At 49.9% G+C, this 26,231-nt stretch overlaps 1 protein-coding gene across 6 annotated transcripts in view; it reads right to left on the bottom strand.

Moving 5' to 3' along the window:
* Window positions 1-26,231, bottom strand: part of TSPAN18 (tetraspanin 18) — a 159,548-nt gene that overhangs the window by 61,375 nt on the left and 71,942 nt on the right. For 2 of the 6 annotated variants that reach the window (XM_064144238.1, XM_064144280.1), the window contains one exon: window positions 8,755-8,888. The gene's annotated coding sequence lies outside the window, so the exon portion shown is untranslated. Of the gene's footprint in view, window positions 1-4,326; window positions 4,394-4,864; window positions 4,955-8,754; window positions 8,889-26,231 lie in introns of all 6 variants that reach the window. The other 4 variants (XM_064144248.1, XM_064144272.1, XM_064144254.1 and 1 more) reach the window with 3 other exon arrangements.

Below are 26,231 nucleotides of genomic sequence, written 5' to 3'. Positions count from 1 at the left end.
AAGAAGGAAATCCTCCAGCATGAAAACTTTTTCATCTTCTGGTTCCTCTGAAAAGGAAAATGAGTTTTTTCTGCACAAAGTCAAAACACTCCCATCACTTTTTCCTACAAGATAAAAATTCCCAGCTGTGCCCCAGCCATGTACAGATGGGGAGGAAAGGCTGACAGGAATCCAGCTATGTCCCACTGGCAGCACACAAAATGAATGCAGAAGTCCCTAAATCCAGCTCAGTCCTTATTACTGATGTTAACAGTTATCACCTTCCACCCATCTCAGCTCTTAGTCACTAACTCAAGCAAGAAAAAGCTTCCAATCCACTCACACACACCCTGCTTAGACATCTGCTCACCAAGAAAGCTCTACAGCAGCTCTGTAACTAAGCCCCCAGCTTCACTCAGTGCTGCTCAAAGTTCACTAACCAAAACCAAATGTGCTCCTGTAGGTCTCCACAGCAGCCATGCAAAGCCAGCCAACTGCTCCACCCAAGACCTGGACTGCCTTGTCACATCACATTGACTTTCCAGTACCAGATGGGGCCCAGAAGAAAGCTGAGGAAGGACTTTTGACAAGGGCTTGGAGTATTAGGATGAGAAGGAATCAGTTTAAGTTGGAGGAGGGCAGATTCAGATGAGATTAGGAAGAAATTCTTTCCAGTGAGGGTGGTGAGACACCAGAACAGGTTGCAGTGGTGGTTTGGGTGCTCCCCACCCCACACACACACTATGGAGACTGAGGCTGTGAAAGCTCTGTAAAAGTCCTAGCCAGTGCTATAGGCCATAGCAGCAGCTGGTGAGAGCAAGGGGGTTTGCATTCCTTAGCTCCTGAAGCCCAGAGGTGGCTGCTGGCCACCTTTGGAGCCAGTCTGAAACTGTGCTGGCCACACAGGCTCTACCTGCCCTCCGGATGCAAGACCTACCTGATGCTCAGCCTTTATTTCACCTGGAAATGTCCAAACGACCAACAGAGCAGGGCTGGGCATGACAGTTCTGAGGATGGTTATAAATGTGGGCAGATTGTGACCAAAAGCTCAGGCTTGGGATTTTACAGAGCTTGAAACAATAGCTGCTGGCTGAGGAGCATCCCATTTATCTGCCTGCTGCTAACTCAGGCGTCCAGTGACAGCCATGTACATGTCACAAGTCGTTAGCTGCTTCACTGGGAACTGGAGAAGTGAGCACGTGGGGCATCACAACGTTCCACTCTGCTTGCTGTGAGTGATATCTCCTCTGGATACCACAGGGGACAGCAGCTGGGAGGCACCAAATCATTTCTGCTGAAGCAAAAGCTACGTGAGGACTTGCCCCTGCCACACTGGTGCAAACCTGAGCATGCCCCATCACTGAAAACATTCCAGGTGAGGTCAGACAGGGCTCTGAGCAACTTGGTCTAGTGGTAGATGTCCCTGCTGACTGCGAGGGGGTTGGACTAGGTGACCTTTAAAGGTCCCTACCTATGATTCTATGATGTTAGTAAAACCCAGGAGCCTTGCACAGTTGTATTTCATCATTTATCACACAGGGAGGCTGTCTTGGAGACTCATTTTGCAGAGAGATGACAGCAGCACAGCTTCTCCAAAGGATTTAACTTGTGGCTTAAAGAAAAAGAGAGCTTCCTCAGCGTGACACCTGCTTCTTTCTGGGCAATGTGGCCTCTGTTTCCAGGCTTATGGAAACCCCTGAACCACTCAAAAGTTCTTACTCCATGTTCACAATACTGCAATTAAACAGTTGTCCAATTGCTCAACAGGAGTCTACACTTCCCAGGTACACAACAGTAATGACAATAATAATTAATAATAGTATTAAACAACTCAATTTTTGCAAAATGAGGGTTTCTAGAAAGCATTTTCTTTCTTTCTCTCCCCCTGCCCCTGCCTCCCACGTCTGTGATTGCACCTTGGCACAGCTTCATTATCATAGCAAGCTTGTGATAAGCCTGCACCCAGCTTTGTTGCTGCTGTTTTTAAGAGGAAGCAGCTTTATGTCTGCTTTTAAGAAGAGGGAGCAGCTTTATGTCTGCTTTTAAGAAGGCTGCACCACTACCAGCTACTAAGCAGCTCTGCATAGGGAGAATCAACAGAGAGTCAGAAGTTGGCAACCACAGGGAGCACCACTAAAGGCTGTCCCAGTTACTGACAGCAGGGGACACACAGAAGCATAGAATTGTCAGGATTGGAAAGGACCTCAACGATCATGCAGTTCCACCCCAAACCTCCAGGGGTGAGGCTTCTATTACCTCCCTGGGCAACCTGTGCCAGACTCTCACCACCCTCGTGGTGAAGAACTTCTTCCTGACATCCAATCTGAATCTACTCTCTTCTAGTTTTGCTCCTTTCCCCCAAGTCCAATACAATCTCACACCCTAAAAAGTCCCTTCCCAGCTTTCTGGTAGCCTACTTCAGATACTGGAAGGCCACAATAAGGTCTCCCTGGAACCTTCTCTTCTCCAGACTGAATAGCCTCATCTCTTTCAGTCTGTCTCCATAGCTCTAGCTCTGATCACCCTCATAGCCCTTCTCTGGACACGTTCCAGCACGTCCAGATCTTTCTTGTTATAAGGGCTCCAGAACTGGACTCAGTGCTTCAGTTGGGGTCTCATCAGAGTGGAGTAGAGGAGCAGAATCCTCTCCCTCACCCTGCTGGCCACACTTTTCTTGATGCAGCCCAGACTCCATTTGGCTCTCTGGGCTGCAAGTTCACACTGGTGGCTCACGTTGAGCTTCCCACCCATCAGCACCCCTAAGTCCACAAGAGTGCCCAGCTCTTAGGTGCACATGAAAAGCATCACAAGCATGCAAAACACTTCACAATCTGGCTGTGTTCCCAGCTCTGTGATTTTCCCACTCTAGACTCTGCCTCTGCTGTCTGCAGTCAGGAGATTCAGTCTCACTTACGTTCATCTTGCTCCAGCTGTCCCTTTGCACAAGTTGCTACATGGATTTGTTTGGAGTTCAGACTTCCAAAACCCAGGCACTTCATCATCATCAACGACAACAAATCTCACACCTCAAGGTCTTTTCCATCCTTTTCCTGAGCCAGCACACATTCTCACCCGCCCCTGTAGCCTGCAGAAATATTTCAGCCTCTACAACGTTGCTGTATGCAGCCTTCCTTCCAGAGGGCTCAAATCTTTCAGCTGCCTCTGGGGATAATGGTATTAGAGACATCCCCAACAGCAGATCTGGTCTCTGAGCAGAGCAGAGTGGCCCAGACTGGTACACATCACTCACTCAGCACAACAGCAGGACTGAAGCACAAGCTAGGAGCAAGAGGTGTAGGTCTCTGTAGCCCCATGTTCTTGTCTGATGCAGTGCGAGGAGGATCAGCATCATTTCATCACCCAAGTTCTCAGGCAATGAGAAGGAACAGAAGCCCCTGTTCAGCAACACTAGTTTTGGCCCAGCTCTTGATCACAAATCATGGAGTTCTGCTGAAAAGAGTCTTCCACTCCTGAAAACGTCAAGCACTGAACTAGGGATGAACCAGTAGAGAACACTAGGAGAAGGCAGGATCCCTTGGTAGGAATCCAGGGGTGCTTTCATCAGGACTGGAAATACAGGCTGAACAACCCATAGAAACATAGGTGGGAAGGGAGCTTAGAGATCATCTGAAAGGGTTCTCAGGCACTGGAACAGGCTGCTCAGAGGGGTGGTGATGCATATTTAAAAGATGCCTGGATGTGGTGCTGAGGGATGTGGTTCACTGGCAGCAGCCTAGCAGTAGTGGTGGGATTGTGAGCTCTGGATGAGTGGTTGAACTTGATGATCTCAAAGAGCTCTTGAACATCAACACCTCTATGGGTCTATGATCTACTTCCAAGCTGACTGCCATGAACAGGGACACCCTCTACTAGAGCAGGTTGTTCAAGGCCCCATCCAACCTGGCTTTGAACACTTCCAAGCTTAAAGCCTCCACAAGTTCTCTGGGCCACCTGCTCCAGTGGCTCACCACCTTCATATCTTCCTAATGTCTAACCATAGGCTGCGAATGAAGCAAGAAGTGACCTACAATCTGAGCCTCCTCTTCAGAAAGAAAAATCCAGGAAGGGAGGAGGAACATCACTGAGTTCAGGATGCAGGAAAACACACAGCAGCCTTCTGTGCTGTCTCAAAGCAGCTGAGCCTCCTTTTGCTATTGGTGCTTTGCCTCATTACCTAACCTGAGACACCAGCACCACAACAAATCCTTTCTCTGAAGAGAGGCTCTAGACAACCTAATGTGAGGTGTCCCTGCCCATGTCAGAGCGGTTGGAACTAGATGATCCTAGTGGTCCCTTCCAACCCTGGCTGATTCTATGATTCTAAGACACACAGCACCATAAACCTACCACCTTTGCTGACATCTCCCCCAACAGCAGAGTAACTTTCAGCAAGGAAAAGAAAATCACCAGGCAACTGTGGGGGAAAAAAAAACCAACCAAAAAATCAATTTTTAGAAAGAATGCAGCATGATGCCATTTGCCTTCTACAGCAACCCATATCCCATGTGGAGTCTCAGACAATAGCCAGCCTGGTGTGGGGAGGGGAAAATGAAAATTATATCTCTCTAAATTGCCTGCTGGCCCTCACCCTCCATTTCTTTGTGGCTGCACTGAAAGGGGTCAATAGCTCCCCAGTTTGAGAGATGCAGCTTTTGAAAGGCTGAGCAACAGCAAGCTTCAAGCTTGCCTTTTACTGCAGAGCTCCTCCCAGCTCATGCACAGCTCACAAGAAGCAAAGTGAACCTTCAGGGGATTGAAAAAGGATGAGCAGAGGAGAAAGAGCACCTGCCTCTCTTGGGGTTGGTGATGCTTCCACTGGGGTAATGCCTGACTGGCAAAGCAGGGCAGGGAGTATAAGCTGCAGAGGAGCTAAAACAATACAGACCTGGATGAGCTGGAGAAGTGAGCCTGTGTGTACCTCATTAGGTTCAAAAAGATCAAGCACAAGGTCCTGCACCCAGGTTGGGGTAACCTCCTGCAACAGTACAGGCTGTGAGATGAGGTGATGGAAAAGCAGCCCCGTGGATAAAGACTTGATGGGGGAAAAGCTGGACATGATGCAGAATCACAGAATTAACCAGGTTGGAAAAGACTCTCAAGATCATCAAGCCCAACCTATCACCTAACATCATCTAATCAACTAAACCACGGCACCAAGTGCCACATACAGGCTCTTTCTAAACACCTCCAGGGACGGTGACTCCATCACCTCCCCAGGCAGCCCATTCCAATGCCAATCACTCCTTCTGTGAAGAATTTCTTCCTAACATCCATCCTAAGCCTGCCCTGGTACAGCCTGAGACTCTGTCCCCTTGTTCTGTCACTGGTTACCTGGGAGAAGAGATCGACCCCCACCTGGCCACAACCACCATTCAGGTAGTTGTAGACAGCAATAAGGTCCCACCTGAGCCTCTTCTTCCCCAGGCTGAACACCCTCAGCTCCCTCAGCTGCTCCTCATAGGACTGTGCTCCAGCCCCCTCACCGTGTCTGGAAGGCAAAGCATCTCCTGGGCTGCATCCGCAGCAGTGTGAGCAGAAGGGGCAGAGAGGGGATTCTGCCTCTCTGCTCTGCTGAGCTCTCACCTGCAGTACTGGGGCCAACCCTGGAGTCCTCAGCATGGGCCTGTTGGAGGACACAGCAATGCTGGGAGGGTGCAAGCCCTCTGCTGCGAGGCCAAGCTGGGAGTGTTGAGGTTGTTGAGTCTGGAGAAGAGAAGGCTCCAGGGAGACCTTCTGGTGGCCCTTCAAAGCTTAAAGGAGCTGATCGGAAAGCTGGGGACAGACTTTAGAGCAGGGTTTGCTGTGACAGGACAAGCAGTGATAATTTGAACTAAAAGACAGAGATTTAAACCGGAGAGAAAGAAGAGAGTATTTGTGCTGAAGGTGGTGAGACCTTGGCCCAAGCTGCCCAGAGAGGCTGCAGAAGCCCCATTCCTGGAACCATTCTGGGTCAGGTTGTTTGGGGCTCTGAGCAACCTGCTCTGTTTGCAGATGCCTCTTCTCACTGCAGTGGGGTTGGACTAGAGGACCTTGAAAAGACCCTTCCAGTCTAAAGCACTCAGTGATTCTATGACTCTGTGCTTCAGTCACCACCTGCCCATCCTTCAAAGTGTGCTACCAAAGCTCATGAAGCAGGCAAGCAAAAACCTGGAAAAGTATTTCAGCTGATTAAAAAACAAGGGGCTCATTAGCTCTGGGCCCACAGTGCACATCAAAGCTTTGCAAGTCAGTCTTTGGTGTTTTAACAAATCCTGACCTGACACACATAGGCAATCCAGTCAAATTTTAAGAGGCTTAATTAACTCATCTTGATCAGGAAACAGTGCCCGAGTTTTTATGTAGGCTTTCTGCTTGAGACAATACTCCAGAAGACCTATGGTATGTTAAAGTCAGAGATTCCAGAACACCAAGTTCTTCTGAGGAGCAGCTGAGGGAACTGGGTTTGCTTAGTCTGGAGAAAAAGAGGCTCAGGGAGGACATTATTGCTCTCCACATCTCTCTGAAAGGAGGCTGGAGTGAGATAGGGGTTAGTCTCTTCTCCTTACTATCAGGTGACAGAAAAAGAAGAAATCATAGAATCAACCAGGTTGGAAGAGACCTCCAAGCTCATCCAGTCCAACCTATCACCCAGACCATGGCACTAAATGCCTCAAGTCAGGCCAAAGTAGGATTAGATTGGATATCAGGAACAGTTTTCTCACTGGAAGAGTGGTTAAGCCTTGGAACAGACTATACAAGAAATGGTGGAGTGACCACCCCATGGATTTAAGGTGATCTGGCAGTGGTGGGTTAATGGTGGGACTCAATGACCTTGGAGGTCTTTTCCAACCGTGATGATTCCACGATTCTGAGATTTTCTGGGAGGGAGAAGGAACAGAACTGCAAGATTCTCCTGTAGTGTCAGTGGACATGGTCCATGTGGAAGGCTGGGATGTGAAGGGCTGGCTTGCAGCCACATTCAGACAACCAGCAGCAGTTTCTTATGAAGATGTGGGTTTTAATTCCCTTTGGAACCAAATTAATCCACGTGTCCACACGCAGAGTCTGTACAGATCAACTTCTGCTACTGTCTCTAAGTGTAAACCCTTTGAAACCCCATCCATGTGTTTCAGAAACTAACCAACAGCTCACACAACTAAAACTTCCCCAAGTTGGAGGAGCAAACCAGGTGAAATATCACAGAAGGAAGCTCCACTGTGTGTTAGGTGGAGACAAGCTAAAGAAGACCAACTGGGATTTTCCAGATCCAGGTGATTTGATTTTGCATTCATCTGCTTGTTTGACTGGGGCCTTCCAGCAAGCTCACAGTACTCATCTAAGACAAGCCTGACTTGTGGATGGAAAGGTGCAGTGGTACCTCCAGCAGCACCATACACAGCAAAAAGCTATTTCACAGAATCACAGAATGATAGGGGTTGGAAGAGACTCTGCAGATTGAGTCCAAACCCCTTGCCAAAGTAAGATCACCCAGAACAGGTCACTCAAGAACACATCCAGTATGACTCCACAACCTCCCTGGGCAGCCTGTTCCAGGACTCCAGCATCCAAAACTGGACACAGCATTCCAGGTGTGGTCTCAGCAAGGCAGAGCAGATGGGGAGAAAAACCTTCCTAGTCGTGCTGGCCACACTTTTCCTGATGCATCCCAGGACACCATTGGCCCTCTTGACCACAAGGGTACATTGCTGCCCCTTACATTTCATACAGCTTCCACTGAAATGCCCAAGAGAGAAGCCAAAAATGAGCCCAGAGAATGCTCCAGAAGAGAGAAGTAATCTGCCCAAGTCTTTAGAGCAGAACACAGGACTCTGCATTTCCCTCTGCTTTCCAGTCATGCTGTCTTTCTTCCAGGCACCCAAATCCATCAGTCTCTGCCTTATCAGATCCTGAATTAGGACTGCAAGTGAAAAAAAACAGCTCCTGTGTGCCTAAGAACTCTGTAGCTCAGAGAGGTTGTTTATGGGGCTGTAATGAGCAGGGACAGATAAGCCACACTCCTACATAAGCACTTCCAACCTATGTCTGGTTTAACACAGTGCAGCCCTAAGCCTCCCTAATACAGCCCAAGTAACAGAATCCCCCCCTCCCCGCTTTGCCTGGGACTAATTGCATCTGCAGTGGTCAGGGGTTGAAAGAGGAGTAAGCAGATTAATTCTATTAGGCTGTGCAAGAGTATCCCAAGGGGACAAGGGAAAATCCCACCATTTAAACCAGGGCTGGTAGATGCTGCTGGGAACATAGGAGTAGGGGATTAAGGGTTTGGACTGAAGGGCCTCATCTTTTCTAGAGCTGGTTTCCATGAGTCACAGCCAGGAGAACTGCAAGGCTTTTCTGCTTGTTTTCTTCACTTTTGGGTGACCTGAAACACCTTGCCCAGTTGGAAACTAAAGGATTAACTTCTCCTCTAACTTAACCTCTGGCCCCCAACATGAGGCTCATTTATTACTCTGCTTAGAAAGCTTTCTGTTTGAAATGAAGATAAAGCTCAAGATGAAATTCTCTTAGGACAAGAGGTCCAAGCATCCTTTTTATTAATCCCTCTTCAGCACACTCCTCACACACTTTTAGCCTGTATTTATCTCAGCCATGGGAGCACTCAGCATTTTGGCCAAAACAGCATTCCCCATGCTGTAAATCCAATGTAAGGTTTCACATTCAGGTGTGGCAGGTGACAACAAAGCACCTCCCACAAGCCAAACGAATGGAGAAAGTCCTCTGCTTACCCCACTGCAGCACACCCAGACCTCAGCAGCAGCCAAGTGCTGCCTGCCTTACCTGAGTCCTGCTTTGAGGGAACAGATCTCCAGAAGAGTGTTTGTTCTTCTCAGGAAGTTGGGTCGTACTAGACATGCATCAGTCAGGAGCTCTGCTTCAGGTTCCTACTGCTGGGGGCCAGGGTGGTAGACCTGCTGGAAAGAGCAGTGAAATATATATATATATATATATATATATATATATATATATATATAAAAGACACATAGCTCCACGCTGGGCCTGAGAAGACTATGACCTGGAAGTGTTGAAGGCCAGGCTGGATGGGGCTTTGAGAAACCTGGTCTAGTTGAAGGTGTCCCTGCTCATTGCAAGGAGGTTGGAACTAGATGATCCTTAAGGTCCCTTCCAATTCAAACCACGCTATGATCCTATGACCTTGCGTGACTCACTTTGTCCTGCTTAGGTGAGGATCAACTCTTTCTTGCCTAGATGAAAGGGAAGAGGGGAAGCATCTGCCAGTGACCCTGAAGAGCAATGCAAGGCCTGGACTGAAGGCCAAATCTTGCTCCTTACTTTCCAGTCCATTTAGACTGGCCAGAAAAGAGCTTTGACCAGAAGGCAGCGGGAGGACAGGACTATTCCCAGCAGAATAAGCAAGGAGCAGCAAATTTGTTGTGCACCTTCCTTGTGCAGCTAGGGAGAGCACCAATAAGACAGGAGAGGACAGAAACACTAAGAAAAGGTGCCGTGAGTCCCTCAAAGTCAAGTCCCAGAGAAGAGGATGGAGTAGTGCATGAAGAACTAAAGGTAAAGACACACAAATGCCCCTTCCTGTGCTGCAGGCAACAAGTATACACACGTGGTCAGTTGCTGGACAGGTGCTGGAGATATATGCTGAGTGGAGGGAGCAAGAAAAGACTGAGGATGAAAAACTGGCAAGGTGATGGAGATGAGAGGCAGGTAAGATACCAACATGAGGCAGTAAGGCACCAACAGAGCGCAGAGGAGGAGGAGGGAGGGTTCAGTGGGAGATGCTCGGGTGGTGAGAACAATAAACAGCTGAAGAAAGGTAAAGTGTAGGCTGGAGAAGAGCAGAAAAAGCCAGTGGGAAAGGAGGAGAAATCATGCCAGATGTTGTCAGTTCTCTTCCTACAGAAGCCAGCCAGAGCCAGAGCAGAGGTGGAGTCAACACTTAACAGCACAATCACTCCATAACAGCTTCTCTCTGGAGAACACCACCGAGCCTGGATCTCATTCTCCCTGACAGCTCCAATCCAGAGATGAAGCTGGCACCACACAAATCCATTTCCCACTGTCAGCTCCCTCCTCCTCTGCCCACCTTGCTGCTCTGCTGTCTTCTGAATCCCTCTGCCCTGACCAATCCCTCCAGCATGCTAATGCCACCTGTCCACATGCAGCACCAGGGAACACCGGAGTCCCCCTCTGCATCACAGCACCTAGGAACTCCTCCAGGATGAGGATAAAATGCTGGGAGAGAAGGGCCTTTCATAGAATCCCAGCATGATGGGAGTCAGAAGAGACCTTTGGAGATCATCTAGCAGGGTCACCCACAGCAGCTTGCCCAGGAGCACAATGGCCAGGCGAGTCTGAAATCTCTTCAGACAAGGAGACCCCACAGCCTCTCTGGGCAGCCTGCTCCAGGCCTCCAGCACCCTCACAACAAAAAAGTTCTTCTTGTGTTCAGATGGAACCTCCTGGGTTTCAGCTTGTGCCTATCATCCTTTGTCCTATGGCTGACAACCAGAGAAGAGTCTGGCTCCATCCTCTTGCCCCCTGCTCTTTAGCTGCTGCTGAGCATTGCAACAGGCTCAAGAGCCTCAGGGCTCTCAGCCTTCCCTCCTCACAGAGATGCTCCAGCATCCTTTCAGAGCAACTCCACCCATCAGCCCTGTAAGACACCAAGAGGAGCTACAGCCAAACATCTCAAGCTCCACTTCTGTCATGCTCTCAGCCCTGTGGAGCTGAATGATTTGTTGACCCAGTGGATGACAGTCACTACAAGGCAGCTGGGGAAGCACCAACATCACAGCAGATGGCAGGAACAGGAATTCCTGCCACGTGTTAGGTATCAGCCTTCTGTCAGCAGCTCCCTCCCACAGAGGTGGCATTTCCAACACCCATGTGTTGACCACATCCTGGTTTCTGTGACGGGGAAGCAGAAGTCTTTGAGAGGTGCCAAGTAGAAAATGCCCACATCCCTATCCTCCTGCACAGGACAAAGTGTTTGCTGCCTAAGGGAAACCAAGTGAACATGGTCCTAGCCTTTTCAGACACACAGGATTGGATGGGAACCCCCAGCCTTTGGAGATCACGAGGGGAAATAAAAGATCAGCGTATTCATGCCTGTAAAGTGCTCTGTAAGCCCAGGATGGAAAGCACCACGGGCAGGTGTGCTGTGAGGCATCACAAGTTTGCTTCAATGGTACTTTTAGTAGCAATTTTCCCTTCCCATGACAGAAGAGCAGTGCTGCCCGTGTGGGCAAAGCCCATCCATTCCCATCCCTACTGCAGCTGAGGCACGGCTGTGATCAGAAGCAGGGAGCTCTAATACGTTTAGGGTCACTAACACTGTCTTTTGTCTTCTGCATGGACTTGCTCAGCTGAGAGATTTCAATCATCTCTGGTCATGGAACACTGAGAAACAGAAAATATCTCAGGGCATGTAAATCCTCCTCACCAGTAAGGATCATGCCTCTCCCTTCCTTTCCTCTCTGTTTCCATCTGATCAAATTGAGAGTGTTTGCAGCAGTGAAAACCACACAATCACAGAATGTTAGGGGTTGGAAGTGATCTCTGGAGATCATCAAGTCCAATCTCACTGCAAAAACAGGATCACCTGGGGCAGGTCACACAAGAGCACATCCAGGTGGCTTTTGAAAGTCTCCAGAGGAGGAGACTCCACAACCTCTCTGGGCTGGAGCCATGCTCCAGGGCTCCAGTACTCTCACCATAAAGAAGTCTCGCCTCATGTTAGGGTGGAGCCTCCTGTGTTCCAACTTGTACTCATTGCTCCTTGTCCTATCACTGGGCATCACTGAAAGGAGCCTAGCACCTTCATCTTGACACTCACCCCTCAGATACTTACAGGTATTAATAAGATTCCCATCTCAACCTTCTGTTCTCTTAGTAGACCACAGCAAAGCCTAACAGAGCCTTCAAAACTTGCTGCCTGCATAAATGTTTTGAGTTTAATGTGATTTCTTTGTTATCTGGCCAGAGCAAAAGTAGCAGCATGAGTGAAAGGAGAATATGGACAACAAAATCTGAGGCTGATGCAGAGGGACAGCAGCATCTTGGCATCCAAAATTCCTTCAGGGCCTTTTTCAGAGGAGAGCCAATGGATTAGGGGTAACCTGGGCTTAATCCTCTTGTAAGAGGAAAACAAAAACAAACAGAAGCTTGATATGGAATTTCTTCTGCCCTTGGTCTCTACTGCCCAGACAGCACCCTGCTCTGATCCAGCCTCTTCCACAGGGCTACATCAAGATACAACCTCAGGGCCCTGGGCTCTGTGGTTACTGGGCTGGGTTTGAAGAGTGAAGGCATTGTAACAGGCTGTCCAGGGAGGTGGCAGAGCCACTGCCCATGGAGGAGCGCAGGAAATGTGTGGACACTTAGGGACGTGATTTCACAGCCATGCTGGTGTTGGGTTGACTGTTGGACTGGATGTTAGAGGCCTTTTTCCAACCAATTATTTTTCTATGAGGAGGCTCTGCTGGAATTAGGCTTCTTCATTTTTTACCTTTTTTTCCCCCCTTTTCCTTATTTTAAACCCAACTCCTCATCACAGCTTCCTCTCCAGTTTGGTGTTAGTTTGCTTTCAAGCCTCAGTGGTGGAATACTTTGCACACAGCTGGGGTTTTCTTCCTCCTTGGATGCTCCTACAGACACACACATGCTTGTACAAAGCCACTTAAGCAAGAGGAACATGGGCTGCCACAGAGAGCAAGAGAAGCACAAAGCCTTCCCACTGCGCATTGTACACACCACAAGTAACACCCAAGCAGTTGTAAACTGAGACAGTTCCGTCTTACCTTTTTCACTCTTACCACAACACAAACCTCTGTGCACTAAACACAACCGAAAGGAACTGCTGCTGGCTTGACAGATGCTGAGATGAGCAGCACCAGGAAGGACCATCCCAGCCTGAAACAGGGCATGGGAAAGAGGCATCTGCTTATTGTTTGATAGCTGTGTTTATTTGCACAGACAGCTTGCTGCAAGGGTTGGTGGGGAGGGGAGGTGCAGGCTGGCATTTTTCACTCTCAGCAGGCAGTCAGAATGCACTTTGCTATCCTTTGATCGTGCCACAGGCTTCCCTTCAACTGCTGAGTGGTGGGACAAGGTGGGAGCAGGGAAGGAAAACACAGGATCATAGACTGGTTTGGGGATGGAAGGGACCTTAAAGATCATTTAGTTCCTCTACCATGGGCAGGAACACCTCCTGCTAGAGCAGGTTGTTCAAGCCCCCATGCAGCCTGCCTTTGAACGCTTCTAGGCTTGGAGCCTCCACAACTTCTCTGGGCAACCTCTTCTGGTGCCTCACCAGCCTCGTGGGGAAGAATTTCTGCCTAATGTCTGACCTAAGTCCAGTTTCCTCCAGTTTGAAGCCATCATCCCTCATCCTGTCACACCATGCCTTTGTAGAAAGTCTTCTCCAGCTCTCAAGTACCCCTTTCAGGCACTGGAAGGCTGCTCTAAGGTCTCCCTGGAGTGTTCTCTTCTTCAGGCTGAACAACCCCAACTCTCTCAGGCTGTTCCCTTAGGAGAGGTGCTCCAGCCCTCAGATCATCTTCATGGCCCTCCTCTGGACCCGCAGCAGTAGTTCCACATTTGGTGTTCCAAAGCTGGCCACAGTACTCGAGGTGGTGCTTTCACAAAGGCAGCGTGGGGGGGCAAAATCACTTCTCTCCACTCTGCAGACCTGGCTCTCCTCCACAGGCAGGCAGCCCCTGGGGCCTCCGTGCCTTTGATACACACATGAGAAGAGTCCCTCACAAGCAAGCCGAGCGCAGCAGCTTCTCGTGTATAAAGAGAGATCTTCTTTAACAAGAAAGAAAATTAATTAAGTGGGTAAAATCCCACAGGTTGGAACAGCAGCTGAGGAATTATCTTTCTATCAGGTTGGTAATGAGGACTGAAAAACCTCACACAGACATTAACAGCTTTATAGGGGCTCATTGGCATTCCAGATCAGATGCGAGGCTTGGCATTCCCAGGAGCAGCAGATGCAGCTCCCGTTACACACCAGACTCTGGGCAAACCACGCTTGGCCTTGAGGAAAACAGCACTGCCAGGGTGCCTGGAGATGCTCTGCCATGGCCCTGGCCAGCAGAGTAACTTTTTCCAACAGAACTGGTGCCCAGGGAGACTGCTGGTCACAGCATCCAGTGCCCCAGGCCGATATAACGCATCTCTGGAGGCTTCCAAGGCCTGTCTGGATGCGTTCCTCTGTGATCTGTGCTAGATTGTGTGGTCCTGCTCTGGCAGAGGGGTTGGACTCGCTGATTTCCTTGGGTCCCTTCCAACCCCTAATGTCCTATGATGCTGTGTTAGGCAATAGGTTGGACACAACCATCTGAAAGGTCTTTTCCTACCTAGTTAATTCTGTGATTCTGTGGGTTCTTACGTAACTGAGCAGAAGGAATCCTCAACTGGCACCCAAAATTTGCCCCAGGGAGCTCAGTTTGCCCTTCCTTTAAAACAGGGGTCCTCAAACTATGGCCCGTGGGCAGGATACGGCCCCCCAGGGTCCTCAATCCGGCCCGCTGCCATTTACAGAACCACCACCCGCTGGGGCTTGGGGTGAGACCAAGCAGCCACTCCCTGACACTTAATCTGCTCCCCAGCCCCCAAGCACCCCCTGGGTCTGGGCTGGAACCAAACTATAGTCCAGCCCCGACACTACTGGGCTGGAACCAAACTATAGTCCAGCCCCGACACTACTGGGCTGGAACCAAACTATAGTCCGGCCCCGACACTACTGGGCTGGAATCAAACTATAGTGCGGCCCTGACACTGCTGGGTTGGAACCAAACTATAGTCCAGCCCCGACACTACTGGGCTGGAACCAAACTATAGTCCAGCCCTGACACTACTGGGCTGGAACCAAACTATAGTCCAGCCCCGACACTACTGGGCTGGAACCAAACTATAGTCCAGCCCCGACACTACTGGGCTGGAACCAAACTATAGTCCAGCCCCGACACTGCTGGGCTGGAACCAAACTATAGTCCAGCCCTGACACTGCTGGGCTGGAACCAAACTATAGTCCAGCCCTGACACTGCTGGGCTGGAACCAAACTATAGTCCAGCCCTGACACTACTGGCCTGGCTTCTAGAATCCTCCCCCCTTTCCACCTTCACTTGGCCTTAGGTAGGCCAAAAGAACTCTCCCCCAGCTGGGCCAACAAGACCTCAGCGGCTCCACTGCCTGCTCCCCAACTGGCCCTGCGAAGCAAGAGCAGAGTGCCTGCTGCTCGGAGAGGTGGGAGCAAGAGCAGAGTGCCTGCTGCTCGGAGAGGTGGGAGCAAGAGCAGAGTGCCTGCTGCCCGGAGGAGTGGAAGCAAGAGCAGAGTGCCTGCTGCCCGGAGGAGTGGAAGCAAGAGCAGAGTGCCTGCTGCCCGGAGAGGTGGAAGCAAGAGCAGAGTGCCTGCTGCCCGGAGAGGTGGGAGCAAGAGCAGAGTGCCTGCTGCTCGGAGAGGTGGGAGCAAGAGAAGAGTGCCTGCTGCTCGGAGAGGTGGGAGCAAGAGCAGAGTGTCTGCTGCTCAGAGAGGTGGAAGCAAGAGAAGAGTGCCTGCTGCCCGGAGGAGTGGAAGCAAGAGCAGAGTGCCTGCTGCCCGGAGAGGTGGAAGCAAGAGAAGAGTTCCTGCTGCCCGGAGAGATGGGAGCAAGAGAAGCAGGGAGGAGAGAGGGGAGAGACCAAGACAAGCTGTGACACCAGAAAAGGAACAGAACAACTATCTTACAGTATCCTCTGTCCCCATGGTTTCATTTCAGGGGAACCCAGTAGCTCTCAAACTACCACATGGATGCCACAGCTACAAACTGGAACAGAAGAGATTTCACCTCAACATGAGAAGAAACTTCTTTACAGTGAGGATGCTGGAGCCCTGGAGCAGGCTGTCCAGAGAGGTTGTGGAGTCTCCTTCTCTGGAGATTTTCAAAACCCACAGTCTCAAGTTGTGCCAGGGGAGGTCTAGGCTGGATGTTAGGAGGAAGTTGTTGTCAGAGAGAGTGATTGGCATTGGAATGGGCTGCCCAGGGAGGTGGTGGAGTCACCGTGCCTGGAGGTGTTCAAGCAAAGCCTGGATGAGGCACTTAGTGCCATGGTCTAGTGAACTGGCTAGGGCTGGGTGATAGATTGGAGTGGATGATTTTGGAGGTCTCTTCCAACCTGGTTGATTCTATGAAACCCACCTGGCTGTGTTCCTGTGAGAACTACCCTAGGGGATCTTGCTTGTCAGGAGGCTTGGGCTGGATGATCTCTGGAGGTCCCTTCCAACCTCTGAAGTTCTGTGATTAATCCAAAATGCCCCCTGTGCCCCAAACCTTTCAGAGTAAGAAGCTAATGGCAATCCTGAGCAAGAGGATGAAATCAACCAGCTCCGAGGCAGCAGGTTGCCTTGCAGAAGCGTCTGCATTTTCAATCGTTAATTACATTGTCTCCTAACAAGCACCACTGTGCCCTGGGGTTTCTCTGGGGTGTGAACTACCTGTAGTGCACCAACACTGGTCAGCCCAACTGCTTTTCAGGGTACTCTTTCTTGTTTGACTCGCAAATCATGCTTTCTGTCAGCTCAAGCTGTTCTTTCAGCTCTGCTGCTGCTGCTTCCCTGCCATAGAGGGCTGGCTGGGACACTGTGGCACCACACTTGGGTTGTCGATGCTGTCAGCTCTGCCAGTCTGGCTGGTTTCCCCTTTTCCAAGGCTCCCATACCTCTTGCATGTCTTCCCTCAGATTCACCCGAGCTGTGACACTGAGACCTTTGAGCAGGATGTTCCCAGTTACTGGAGCATGCCAGGGTGGAAAGAAGATGGACATGCAAGACAGTGCACACTGCACATGCAGCAAGGGTGTGTGTCTACTGCCAGCATCAAACAGTCCTTCCTGCCCTCTACAGCTCCCTGAAAGGAGGCTGAAGCCCAGAGTGCTGTGGGGTCTCCTCTGGAGGCTTTCAAAGCCCACCTGGATGTATTCCTGTGTGGCCTGCCCTAAGTCCTCCTGCTTTGTCAAGGGGGTTGGACTCTGAAGGTTCCTTCCAACCCTTAACACTCTGTGATTCTGTGAAATGAGGTGGAGGTCTCTTCTCCCAAGGAACGAACGGTAGGGCAAGAGGAAATGGCCTCAAGGGGTGCCAGGGAAGGTTTAGGTTGGATATTAGAAGAAACTATTTCATTGAAACAGTTCTGAAACAGTGGAACAGGCTGCCTAGGGCAGTGGTGGAGCCCACATCCCTGCAGAGACTGAAAAGCCCTGCAGATGTGGTACTGAGAGGCAGGGTTTAGTGATGGCCTGGCAGCACTGAGTTAATAGATAGACTCACTGATCTGAAAGGTCTTTTCCAACCGCTGTGATCTAGTGAAGTTCATTTGGAAGGACTCCATTCCCTGCCTAGGGAATTCAGAGTCGTTTGCCTGCTCCACCAGGGTGCCAGGAGTTTCCTCAAACAATGTTAGATCCAAACATGCTCCTGTGCACCGCAGAGTTTAATGTCTAACACATGTCTGTGCCGTTCTGTCCCTTCAATGATTTCTCAGTGGAAGAGCTAACATGGAAAGGAGCACTTCATGGAGCCATGCAGCTCTTCAGTTCTCTTGGAATGTATCCTTAGTGCTGCATAGCTGATAGCTTTGCTTTATCTTCTTCAGATCCCCTTACTTCCAACAAACTCCTCTCCCTGCCCCCACCATTCCCCCCCAAAAAGCCTCTTAAGACCTGATTGTTTTTCTTGAAAGACAGAATAATTTTAAAGGGCTTAACAGTAGCATTTCAAGTGGAAAAAGCACACCAAGAACAATAATCACACGGTAAAGGGCAAGGAGAAAGCTACAGCCCAGCTATGGCAAAGGCCAGGCAGTGCTGCCCCATTATCCTCTTGAAATGAAGACTGAAAGCTTGCAAAATTCCACTCTGGTGCCTTGCAACTCCACCTAAATCCTCTTGACCGCAGTGACAAAGCCATTTCATACCACATATCTTGGCATTTCCCTCATCCTCCAGACATCCAGCACACAGCTCCAAGGTTTCCAGGCTGCACACTGAGGCATCTTGTGAGCAGCTCATGGAATCAGGCTGCTAAATGCTAAGAGAAGAGGAAGAAGATCTCCAAGGCATGAAGGAAATTGCCTAAATCACATTCTCCCCTCATGTCCTCTGTTTTTTTCCCTGCTGAGCAGTCTCCTTGCTCACATGCTCTATCACCCCAACCTCTGTCACATCCTGTCCAACCTTCTCCTGTTCCTCACTGCCTTCTTCATGGAATTGGAGGTGCAAATAGACGACAACAAAGGTCTGATAATTGCAAATTACTGAACTTAAGCTCTGAATGAGAGAGGAGTGGTTGGCACCCCACCAGGCTGTGCTGCCATTCAGCCAGACCTAAACAGACTGGAGAGGTGGGCAGAGAGGAACCTCATGAAGTTCAACAAGGGCAGATGTAGAATCCTGCACCTGGGGAGGAATCAGTCCCTGCAGCAGTACAGATGAGGGGTGACCTGCTGGAAAGCAGCTTGAGAGTGCTACTAGACAGCAAATTGACCAGAAGCCAGCAATGTGTTCTCATGGCCAAGAAACCCAAAGGTCTCCTGGGCTGCACTAAAAAAATGTGTGACCAGTAGCAAGTGGAGGGAGGTTCTCCTAATTTGCCCTAAGGAGGCTACAGCTGGAGTACTAGGTCCAAGCTCTGGGCTTCCCAGTTCAAGAGAGACAGGGAACTTCTGGAGAGAGTCCAGTAGAGACTACAAAGACACTGAGGGGCCTGCAGCATCTCTGTGAAGAGGAAAGGCTGAGAGCCCTGGGGCCGTTGAGTCTGGAGGAGAGCAGCCTGACAGGGCATCTGAGCAATGCTCAGCAACAGCTAAAGGCTGGGGGGCAAGAGGATGGGGTCAGACTCTTCACTGGTACTCAGCCACAGGACAAGGGGCAATGGGCACAAAGCAAAACCCAGGAGGTTCCATCTGAACACAAGAAGAAACTTCTTTGTTGTGAGGGTGCTGGAGCCCTGGAGCAGGCTGCCCAGAGAGGCTGTGGAGTCTCCTTGTCTGGAGAGATTCCAAACCCAGCTGGTCATTGTGATCCTTGGCAAGCTGCTCTGGGTGATCCTACTTTATCATGGGAGTTGAACTAGATGATCTCCAAAGGTCTCTTCCAACCCCCACCACGCTGGGATTCTGTAAGAATGGCTACCACTGAGGGGTGCAGTGCAAACACAACTTCCTAAGTCAGTCCAACTAGAGCAGCTTTGAAGCTGATGAACGAGGAACATGCAAGCCAGCAAAGACACCCAGTAGAGGTGGAAATTTAACTGTCTGAGCTGCAAATCCCATTGTTGTGGTGATGTCCGTGGGAGGAAGCTGCAGTAAACCAAGAGCTGAGCCCTACAGAAACAGCTACTAGACTTTCAAGTACCCACAGCCAGACAGAAGAATGCACAGACTATTAAGATAAATCTCAAAGGCCTCCAAAGGGTCCAGCTCTGCACAGCAGAAAGGCAGCTCTTCATCGCAGCCAGGCAGCAGCTGGGAGGGATGGAGAGTGCACAGATTCAGCCAAAGAAGCAGCAGCAGGAGATAAGGGAGAACTCCAAGTTAGCACCAGGAAACACAAACCAGAATACTGTGATGCTTGGAGGGCTATGCTTTTCTTTCTGCACCTTATACTCCCCGTAGGCTCAGACAAAAAGCCAAAAGTAACTTCTAAACTTTCAGGAAAGAGCAAACCCAGCAGACTTAGCTTGAAGGGCTGAAGCTTTTCTGTGGTCCAAAAGAAACCTGACCACCGGTATCAGCAGTTTCAGCATGTGGATGAACTAGAGAGATGAGGTCATTTCTTTCTTTGCTGAAATTTGCTCAGTAGCTGCACAAGTACCTCAAAGCCACTTTGCACCGCATGGCACTCGACAGAATCACAGCACACCAGAAGGCACTGACTCAGGAGAAGGCAGGTATTTCTTTCCTGCTAGCATTTCCTTGTGATGGTGCTCTGGAGGACTCACTACAGCTCTCATCACTAGGGCATGTCCCTTATTTGCAAATGTTTTCTGTCAGCTGCTTTTCCTCCCAGTCCATTTCAAGGGACCCTTCCCCTTCCTCTTTGAACCTACTCTTAGGAGCAGGACAGGTGGCTTGCCAAGAGCTCTTCTTGCTGTCTATGTCCTCTGAGGGTTGCCACACTGCCCTGCTCTCAGCCACAGCCAGGTGAGCCAGGGATCTCCTCCAAGCACCCTGTTTTGGTTGGAAAAGACCTTTAGGATCATTTGGTACAGCCATAACCCAACGACCACAACCACTAAACTACAACCTGTACAGCTTCTTGAATACCTTTAGGGATAGTGACTCCACCACCTCCCTGGGCAGTCTATTCCAATGCCTGACCACTCTAGCAGCAAAGAAATTGTTCCTAACATCCAGCCTAACCCCCGCTCTTGTCCTGTGATTAGTTACATGAGTGAAGAGACCAACACCAGCCACACTCCAGCCTCCTTTCAGGTAGCTGTAGAGAGCAATGAGGTGTCCCTTCAACCTCTTCTCCAGACTAAACAACCTCAATTCCCTCAGCTGCTCCTCATATGACATGACCTCCAAACCCCTCACCATATCTGTGCTGATCTTTTCCATCTAATTGCTTCATTTCACATGGAAGGGAAAAACAAAAGGACTATTCTGAAGATTAATATTTTAATAGCACAGAAAGGAGGCGTGCAAAGACAGTTAAAGTAATAAAAATGCAGCTGAGTGCAGCAGAGCTGAAGCTTTCCAGCAAATTTGTTCATTTATGGTAATGCCCAACGTGCATTTCCATAAATAAGACCAGCAGCAGAACCTGCAGCAAGCCCAAAGCACAGCTGCAGAATCAGGATCTTGTAATCCGGGACAAATATTCGTGCAGGAAGCTCGGCCCTAGGAATTAACCACATTTAGCTGAGGAGCAGAAATGCTATTGTGTGACCTGAGTGTCAATACACAAAGCAGCTCATTGCAACTGGAAGCTGGGAACACTTGGAGGTGCCAGCCCAAGAGGATTGCTTGTAAACAGGCAGCAAAGCAAGAAACAATCTGTGAGTGGTTTCGAATAACTCCTGCCACCGAGAAGTCAAAAAGCTGCTTGTGGGCGATTTGGTGAGAGGAGAACTGGGATGGGCAATGGAGGTTTTCAAACTGCCATCAATTCTCATCAGACAGCTGGAGCTGAAAAGGGAAGTTCCTCCCTTGTCTTATCTTCTGGGGACTGACCTGTTAGAGAGGAGAAGGACCTGAGGGTCCTGGTGGACAGAAGGATGCCCATGAGCCAGCAATGTGCTTTTGCAGCCAAAATGGCCACAGTGGCATCCTGGGATGGTTTAGATGGGCTGTGGTTAGTAAGTTGAGAGAGGTTCTCCTGTCCCTCTGCTTTGCCACATCTGGAATATCGTGTCCAGTTCACGAGAAAACCCCAGGTTACAGGACACAAGAAAAGCTGGCTCCATGCAACTGTGCTAAGACCTACTCCAAGAGCAACAGGAAACATATTTTTAGAAGGGTCTTATTCTGTAGGAGGGAATTGCCAGAGCCACAGGTCTTGTAAAAGCATCAGGTTTCTTTGACCTCAGTAATAACATGGCAGGAGCCAGGACTGCTACGGAGATTTTGCTATATTTGACAACAATTTCAAGCTCCTACTTCTCTCAATTCATCATCTTCATCAAATGTGAGCTTTACCAATACTTCTACTAGCCTAACAACAGAGGAGCTTAAGTGGCATCCTTTGTCTCTCACAGAAGCCTTTGCTCCTTTCCTCTTGCTTGAAATTAGAGCACTGGAGTAAAAATGTAGAATGATTTGGGCTGGAAGGGACCTTCCTCATCAGAGAGATCCTCCTGCCCTCTCATCATCTTCCTAGCCTCTCCAGCAGTTCCTTATCTGTCTTGAACTGAGGAGCCCAGAACTGGCCCCAGTACTCCTGATGTGGCCTCACTAGGTTAGAGTGGAGAAACTCTTTTCACTCACTTTCCCCTGTACCTCTCCTGGCTCCCATCACATTCCCTGCCAGTAAGTGCTGTAAGGGGGGAGATGACAACCTACATGGGCAGATCAGTGTGGTACAGGGAATCAGTCACCTCAGGCTGATGCCTTTGGAACTGAGAGAGGAGATAATTGAGAAGGAGGTGAGAGCAGTTACAAACATACTACGCACTGAGTTTGGAGTCCAACTACTTGGAAGCAGCTCTGGCACGGCTGTTGACTCGAGATGAATTACATTTCTGCCAGCACTCAGCTGCACTCCTGCAATGTCCCTTCTGTGGACACTCTTCTCCTGTTTGGGTCACTAGCCAAAGGAAATCCTGGGACAAGCAGCACCTCCTCCGGGGCTGTGTTTAACCAAACAGACAGCTCTGCCACCATCAGAGCAACACCCAAACCATATTTCAGCCTTTCACAGTGTGTTTAGGGAGAGATACTGTCAGGCTGCAGAGCTCAGCCAGCTGGCCACAAAGAACCAGCCACATTTCTGGGGGGGGGGACACTGACTTGAACTCTTTTCTTCATGTTTCTTGCTCTGCTTCCACTTAGAATGAAGCTGCAGCACAACTGTCTCAAATCCTCAGTTGCAGGGGATAGCAGGAGGTCTCCAGCAATACCCCACAGCTCTCCCAGCCCAAGAGGGCAGGCAAGGAAGATCCCAGCCTCCAGTCCTCCTGAAGCACTGAGGAACTTTGCAGTCATGAGGATATGAAGCCAACATGTCACTGTTTTTCAGGCCCAGAAAATCACAGAATCACAGAAAGTCAGGATCTGGAAGGGACCTCAAAAGCTCATCCACTCCAGCCCCCCGGTAGAGCAGGATCACCTAGTGCAGATCATACAGGAACATGTACAGGCAGGTCTTGAATATCTCCAGAGAGTGAGAGACTCCACGATCTCCCTGGGCAGCCTGTTCCAGGGTTCTGTCACTCTCATAGTAAAAAAAATCCTCCTCCTGTTTACATGAAACCTCCTATGCCTCAACTTCCACCCATTGCCCCTTGTGCTGTCATTGGGTATCACCCAGCAGAGTCTGGCTCCATGCTCTTGGCACTCGCCCTGTACATATTTATAACCATGAATGAGGTCACCTCTCAGTCTCCTTTTCTCCAAGCTAAAGAGCCCCAGCTCCCTCAGGCTCTCCTCGTAAGAGAGATGTTCCACTCCCCTCATCTTTGTGGCTCTCCGCTGGACTCTCTCAAGCAGTTCTATGTCCCTCTTGTGCTGGGGGGCCCAGAAATGGACACAGTACTCCAGATGCAGCCTCACCAGGGCAGAGTAGAGGGGCAAGAGAATCTCTCTCTACTTAGTAGTCACAGCCCTTCTAATACACTCCAGAATGGCATTGGGCCTCCTGGCCACAAGAGCACACTGCTGGCTCGTGGTCAGCCTCCCATCCACTAGGACCCCCATATCCTTCTCTGTTTCACTGCCTTCCAATAGCTCAGTGTCCCCCACAAATGAACCTTTTTAAGAGAACAGCAAATCCTGCTTCCTTTTAAGAAGGAGCTGTAACCTCACCAGCAAAGCCAAGCAATGACAACCTGTTTCCCAAACAGTTTTACAAGAGTCATTTCCTTATGTCCCAAGGAGACAAAGGACTTTATCACCTCTTCTCTCACCAACACACCTCTAACCTCTCCCAGCTTCGCAACCACATTTTTTCTCCAACAGATGGTCCAAGTGATTATCATAAATTTGCTAAACAGAGGCAAAGTGTTCCCAACGTGTACTTATTTAGTCTGGAAGGCTGAGGCTTCTATTTCAGACATGAGAAGCCACATTTGCATCTTTAAAAGCTTCCCTCCCCCAGCAATATCAACAGCCCTAATAAAAGACACAAACCACTTTCTCTGTCAGTCCTGCCCAAGAAACTGCCACCACTAGATGTATTTCAGCACAGCTCTTCCAACTAAATTAGCTTAGGTTCCTCTTTGCCAGCTTGTGTCTGTATTTCTGCTGATAAAGGATCCCTGAATTCCAGCATGGTGGGGGTTGGAAAAGACCTCTGGAGATTATCCAGTCTGACTCCCCTGCTAAAGCAGGGGCACCCACAGCAGCTCACCCAGGAGCACAATGGCCAGGGGGAGTTGGAATCTCTCCAGACAAGGAGACTCCACAACCTCTGTGGGCAGCCTGCTCCAGGCAGGACTCCAGCACCCTCACAACAAACAAGTTTTTCTTCATCTTGTGATGGAATCCCCTGGGTTGCAGTTTGTGCCTATTGCCACTTGTCCTGTCACTGGGAACCACTGACAGGAATCTGGCCCCATCCTCTTGCCCTCCACCCTTTATCTCTCAATGAGCATTGCTCAGGTCTCCTCTCAGGCTGCTCTTCTCCAGGCTCAAGAGCACCAGGGCTCTCAGCCTTTCCTCCTCACTGAGATGTTCCAGGCCTGTCAGCATGTTCATGGCTTCCACTGGACTCTCACCAGCTGTTCCCTGCCTCTCTTGAAGTGGGGAGTCCTGCATTGGACCCAATACTCCACTGGCTTCACTAAGGCAGAGTAGAGGGTGAGGAGAACCTCCTTCAACCTGCTGGTCACACTCTTCTGAACTCACAGGAGGAGCCCATTGGCCTTCTTGGCCACTCCAGCATGTTGGTGGCTGCTGGTGTGCTTGTCCACCAGCATCCCTAGGCTCTTCTCTGCAGAGCTGCTTTCCAGACAGCCAAGCCCTCACCTGTACTAGTGCAGGGGATGAAACATACAAGCAGCACAGGAAGGCATTTGCTTGCTGCAGCATCTGTGTGCGGTACCAGCACTGGCAGGATGATGTCAACCTAGCGCTCAGCAAAGAGGAGATCAGCAGGAGCAGCTCTTGTGCTCCCACGCAGGAGTCTTTGCTTTCAAGCCCCATGCACAGCGTTTACACCTATTGACAGGAGCAATGGCTGGCAGCTGGTTAACATCCTAAACACTACCGTGGAAGGATTTGGAGCAGGAGTTAATGAGAAGTTCATAATTAATTGAGGCTGCAGGCAAAGTGCAGGCAGCTGCACTAATTGCCTCAGCTACTCTGGCTAGGGTGCATGCTGTCACCACACGTGTTATTGGGTGCTCCTAAGCAGCCACAAGCTCTGGTTTGTGTCTCTGCTAAAGATATATTTCCAAACACCTAACCAGAGCTCCCGCTCCTGCAACAGCCACTATCCTCCTTTCCCTTGCACAGCCCAGCTCAGATCTGCCACTGACAGATTGAGAGTTGAATGGAGAAAAGAAAACTCTAGCAAGACCTTACAGCAGCCTTCCAGTACCAGAAGCTACAGGAAAGATGAGGAGGGACTTTTGACAAGGGCTTGTTGGGATAGGAAGAGAGGAAATGGATTGAAGCTTGAGGAGGGCAGATTTAGACTGGAGATTAGGATGAAATTCTTCACAGTGAGGGTGCTGAAACACTGGAACAGGTAGCCCAAGGAGGTTGTGGAAGTCCCCTCAAGGGCAAGCTGGATGAGGCCTTGAGAAAGCTGGGCCAGCAGAAGGTGTCCCTGCCCATGGCAGGGCAATTGGAACTAGATGACCTTCAAGGCCCCTTCCAACCCAAACCATTCTACGATCTCCTGACATCATTCCCCTGCCAGGTCTTGACCAGCAGGAAAGACAAAGTGTGAATATTGAGGTTAGCATAAAATAATATCACAATTACCACCCTCAGCCCCCTCAAGCTGTACCTTTACTTGGAAAGAACTAGAACCTCCTGAGGTTCAGCAAAGCGAGGACAAGGCAAGTGGAGTGCCCAGCAGAAACTGGTGAAGGGCACTGAACACAAATCTTATGAGGAGCAGCTGAGGTTGTTTAGCCTTCAGAAGAGGAGGCTGAGGGGAGACCTCATCACCCTGCCCAAGGACCTCGGAGAGGGTTGAAGCTAGGTGGGGGGGTCAGTCTCTTTTCATGTGCCACAAGTGACAGGACAAGAGGAAATGGCCTCAGGTTGCACCAGGAAAGGTTCAGGCTGGATTTTAGGAAAAATTTCTTCCCAGAAAGGGTTCTCAGGCATTGGAACAGGCTGCCCAGGGAGGTGGTGGAGTCACCATCACTGGAGGTATTTAAAAGCTGTGTGGATGTGCTACTAAGGGACATGGTTTAGTGGTAGTGGCTTAGCAGTAGTGGTGAGATTGTGAGCTCTGGGTGAGTGGTTGGATCCAATGATCTCAGAGGTCTCTTCCAGCCTCAACACTTCTGTGCTAGTTCGAAGCTAGCTAGAATGTTTTGGTGAGAAGGATTAGATCACAGGCTGTGAAAGGGAAAACAAGGGTGACGTCTACTTCACTCATAGGCTTGCTGAGGGGTATAAGA

Source organism: Pogoniulus pusillus, chromosome 1, assembly GCF_015220805.1.
Source record: "Pogoniulus pusillus isolate bPogPus1 chromosome 1, bPogPus1.pri, whole genome shotgun sequence".
NCBI classification, from domain to species: domain Eukaryota; kingdom Metazoa; phylum Chordata; class Aves; order Piciformes; family Lybiidae; genus Pogoniulus; species Pogoniulus pusillus.
Note: the sequence above shows the minus strand (reverse complement) of the source record. Positions and strands in the feature narration are given on the sequence as shown.